Source organism: Notolabrus celidotus, chromosome 22, assembly GCF_009762535.1.
Source record: "Notolabrus celidotus isolate fNotCel1 chromosome 22, fNotCel1.pri, whole genome shotgun sequence".
NCBI lineage: Eukaryota > Metazoa > Chordata > Actinopteri > Labriformes > Labridae > Notolabrus > Notolabrus celidotus.
This window is the reverse complement of record NC_048293.1, coordinates 6458122-6463459: the sequence shown is the minus strand read 5'-3', so window position 1 is coordinate 6463459 and position 5338 is coordinate 6458122.

Genomic DNA, 5338 nt, shown 5'->3' with positions numbered 1-5338 from the left:
GCAATATGCTAACTGACTAACTGACAAGTATAATTCCCATATACTGTAACCTCTTGCAAATATCACAAATTTCTGGGGGTAGGCTGCATGTGTGAACACAAATGGACACATTTTTCATTACAACTTTACACAGGCTTCTTTCCTGACAACTCTCCAGTACAACTTCAGCATGAAATTTGGGATTGATGTAATGTTTGTACGCAGCAGGTATAAGTCAGGGAGATGCACGACTGGTGTGATATAATGAACACTTCAGTTTACACTTAGCATTGATAATACAGCAAAAAGCTGTCATCACAGTGTCGGAGTTAGCTTCACCCGCCATCTTGGATATCTTGTTGACATTATCGGTGAGTACTGCAATGTCGTTTTTCTGTTGTCTTGCCTCCTCAATCCCCAAAATCCAGCAGTGAAAGTGCATATACAACTCCAGACTCCTAATTGTAATCAGTGCAGCGTCCCCTGTTGGCTGTAATAGGGAATGCAGGCTTATGGCTCTATTACGTCACTTCAATGTTACCACCAATGATGCATTTTCTTGGATCAATTTAAGAAAAGTGGCCGGGCAACCATCGCTATTGCTCTTTTTGGCCTTCTGAGCATTTTAGTTTGCATGTTTCCTTTTGAAGATATGTACCAGACCCAGCACCTTTGCCCGGGCAGCACCCAGTGTTCCCATCACCTCCCTCAGCCTCGGCCTTTCCCTCTCTCCGCACTTCCTATTCCAACAGGAATTTAATCTTTGAAGCCATCGTTGTTTTTCTTCTCCCCTATTTTTACTGCTGCTGCTGCTGTTGCTGCTGCTTGGAAGACCACAGACTGCCTCTGTATGCTGATGCCCCCCATCCCCCCCTCCACCCCTCCTTCCCTGAGCCTGTCTCTCTTTTTTTTCTGTATCTCTATTTGTCTAACTCTCTCATGCTCACCGTCTCTCTGCCTGTCTCTCTTCCGCTGCTCTCTGTCCTCATCTCTCCCCCTCTTCTCCCCACCTCCTCCTCCTACTCCACCTCCTCCTCACTTGTTCTCTTCTCTACTTCTTCACTCCTTCTCACCCCTCCTCTCTACCCCCCCCCCCCCCCCCCCTTCTCTTTTTTTTCTTCCTCCTGTCTGTCTATCTGCTGTTTAGTAGCTCTGCTGTACGTGCCACAGATTCAGATGGCAGTCAAATGGAAGACGGAGACAAACACAAAGACACATGCATGCAATTACACGCTCACACACAAACACACACACACACTTGCATTTGCAGATGTATGGACTGAGGCTCACGCACATTTATGCACCGTCATTTTTACAAACACACAATGTTGTGTCATCTACATACACAGATTTCAGTCAACCCCTTCAGTAAGTATAGTACGAAGGATATTACAGTTAGAGCTCAAAGCTATCAGAAAACAGAATGCAGGAAATATTAATGAGAGCAGAGACTTTTCTGAGAGATTAAAAATTAAGAAAGAGGGAGTTGTGGGAGAAGTTGGTATGTTCTGCAGTGAAGAGAAAACACTAGGATAAGTATAGGTTCGGCTATCAGTGTGCATGTTGTCATAGAAGAATAGGATTGTGTATTGACTGTTTTAATGTTTTGGTGAGAGGGAGACAGCGACACCAAGAGAAAGAGAGAGAGATAGGGAGAGAGAGATAAGAGGGGGTGGGGGAGGTGGGAAGAGAGAGAGAGAGAGAGAGAGAGAGAGAGAGAGAGAGAGAGAGAGAGAGAGAGAGAGAGAGAGACAGATCGAGAGAGAGAGAGAGAGAGAGAGAGAGAGAGAGAGAGGCAAAGGCAGAGAGGAAAGAGGTCAGTCTAAGCTTATGAAACACTTTCTAACCTAACCCGGCCTATTTCTGACAGGGCAGGACTGTGAACTTACAGTCAGACACACAAGTTCCCGGGGTTGACAGCGACATGCCTTTAGGGAGTGACACATATAAACACACACGCACACAGAAAAAGATTCACACGCACATAATGAAAGCATCTGACACAGTCCCATTTAAGTTAATGATGTTTTCACCTCATTCAGCCTTTTACAGACTCACAACTTATCTAAGACTAGAAAACCAAGAAGATCATTCAACACAGTTAAGGCCCGTGTACCTCTGTTTATGTGGATTGTCTCTGGAACTGTGCAATGTGTACTACATGTCATTAAAGCAATAGTTCCGCTATTAGTCATGTAAGTTGGGTAAACTCGAGAAACAAACATTCTCCTGTCATGGGCTGGTTGCTTTCTCACAAAGGCCAGAGTCATGGTTGGCGCACACAGGTCATATAGCCAACATTTGCAGAATCATGAAGCCAACAAGAGAGAGAGAGATAGCTGCATCAAGCATCTGTTTCCTCAGCTATCTCTGAACTTGTCAGGTGCTTTCCCTGTTGATCCTTTTCAGGAAACCATTCATACACTAGATTAGGTGGAAATAACCTTACCAACAGAGATCATGAAGAGGAAGATTGTTCCGGCTGTTTGTCTAGTTTTATGTTATGTTATGAAAATATTAATAAATCACTGTTGACCTTTGGTGTGTTCTATTCTTAAAGTTACTTAAGCTTACATTGAGTTCTGTTCAGTTACATTAAGGTAGCTGTTACCTCATGTTATTACCCGGCTCCCTTACTGATCTTTCAGCTGTGTAAGATGCTAGATTCTGATTGGTCAAAACCCCTTGACAACGGTTATTAACTTTCACTAACATGAGCGATGTCAGCAGTTAACTCATCATGTCAAATGAATCAGCGGAAAACAGTTCCAGCACATCTTGCTTCTGCTTGTTGGTACCGTAGACCGTACAGTGAGGTAAAACCAAGCGAGCCGGATGCTCCCCTGGTGGTGAAGCTTTCAGCGGTGTGTCTGCCCCCTGGTGGCTGGCTGCAGTATAGGTCAAAAAATCCGTCTCCCATTGGGAGCAATGAAATAGTTGTGTTAACACCACACACTCGAGGATAATTTGGACAAATAATCGGTTGGGACGAGCCTCAAATCAGGTCATGGCCACTCAATTGTCAGGGGTGGCCCTAAATCTGGCTTAAAATCCGTCTAATTTGTGGCTAGCTTAACTCAAGTCTTGAGAAGTCTTAGTATATCAATTGTGATATATTATGATATTTTGGTTATGTTGCATCCATGATAGTCAATGAATCAGTTAGTGTAGTCACAAGGTGTGTTTGTTTGGCCTATTATCATCCAAATCATTGCTAAATGGACCGAGTCAGTCTTTATGCCATGTCCCAAGCCTTGTCCATGGTTACTTAACATAATCCAGTGAGACCAGGTTAAGTGATGTTGAGACAGGACTTTGAGCAAGCTAAAACTGAGTGGTTATACAAACAAGACGATGTGGTTGAAGGACACTTTGGGTCATAAGAGGCTGGAATTTATCAGGTAAAAGTTATGAGATGGGATTCTGTATGCTTCAAAATATTGAAATTATTATTGTTGTATGGCTTAGAAACACTACAGGTGAAAACCAAACATGTGTTTTTTCTCTGAGTTTGGTACCAACCAGTGAATCAGTCCACCAAGAAAGCAGGTATGAACAACTGTTTTCAATTTTAAAGTATAACATAAAAGGAAAGGTTTATTCTCCACCCGTGATAGCAACACTTCATTCTTTACACCACATCAGCACAAGTCTAGCATTTGGTTTGGATTCAGTAATGTGGCAATTTCCTTTCTACTTTTTTCTTCTTTCTTTTTTGTGAGAAGAATTCACAACATAAAGCGCTCGCTGTCTTTTATTTACATTCGACCTGAGAGCTTAGGACAGACACATATGTTGACTTGGATGTCAAATTGGATCCAGATTGCGGGTGCTCTTGAAAACATTTGAGCAGTTACAAGACCTTTTTTATTTTTTTATCAGAGACACAAACATGAGTGTGTGGTGGTATAATTGGCTGCACAGACCCTCTGCAGATGTGATTTTCTTTTAACTTGTAGAGTAATTTCAGATGCGGCGTTTTTGTCACCTTTAAGATCAAGTGCAGTGTGTTCTTGTTGTGACAATGGCGAGTAGTCTTGCTGTTCACAGTCGTGTAAATGTAAAATTATATTAACAACTTCTACTGTAAATGTGTGAATTCATTTTCCGCTTTTTAATGAATGCATTGTGTTTTTTAAAGGAGAGGAACATTGGTACAATTAATAAACACAAAAAAAATCCTTGAAAGAGATGTTGTTTATCGAAATATTCTTCTATCACAGCAACTTCACTAATAAAACTTATTTTTCTGACATCCTCTATTATAACAAGGAAAATCTAAATCAGGAGTAGATTCTGCCATTGCCTTTGCAAAGAATATAGTTTTATTTTGCCTGTTTGTTGTGGAAGATAGCTCAGCATATTATGATGCCAATAGACGTCAGATTCTAAGGGAGCAAGAAAAGTGAATCACCAAATTTCAAAATGTTGTAGATATTATAGATAGATTGTAGATAAAATGGGGCAGGTTTAAATGCAATGGATCCATTTCGTAAACAACAAATATGGCTGCCAATGATTCTGAAAATTCTGAATACCATATTACATCGTGGTCAGTTGTTTAGAGTTGGCTAGTAAATTGTGTTAGGACCAAACATCTGTGCTTTCTGGTCTACGTAATGTTTAACTTGAGGCCATATGAAACAGATGTTAAACTAGCAACCTAACCTAGCAGCCTACCACTACTTCACACATTTTGTAGCTCTAAGGGGTTGTAGCAACCAAACCCATATTTATCTGTAGCAATCAATAACACCTCTTTGAAAACAAAAAACAATGGAGGAAAAGAAGAGGTCCAAGGTTTGACTGTCAATGCAAGGCCTTAGCTTTTATTTAATAAATCTGTTCAAGTAGAGGAGTCAGGGTTTGTGCCCTACGCTTCAGCCAATCAGGAGCTCCAAAGGTTTTGTTTTCACTTTTTGGGAGCTGTCATGTTGCCTAATCTTTTTATACAGTCTATGGTACAAACTATTCGTGACTGAAGTCCACAAGTTTGACAATAAATCTATTTATTTGGATTTAAAGAAGTGAGCATAAACGACCCCCTGCAGCCAGCTCTTCATCCCTGCTTGAAGCTAATTGCTTCAGGCTGTATTAGTTGCTACTAGCTTAACATGCCAACGTTTGCTTTGTTTCCAATGTTAATGATACCAGATTTGGACATGAATGTTGAATTTGTAAGATATAAGGATTATATTTTGGAGTATGTTGGTTTAAGTTTTGCTTCAAGGGAAAAGTGCAAGCTAAAAAAAGACGACATCGACCTGTCCTTCCACCCACCGTTATGGGGAATGTAAGAACTATCTACGATAAGGTGGACGAGCTAACCCAGCACCAGAGGGAATACCGGCAGAGTAGC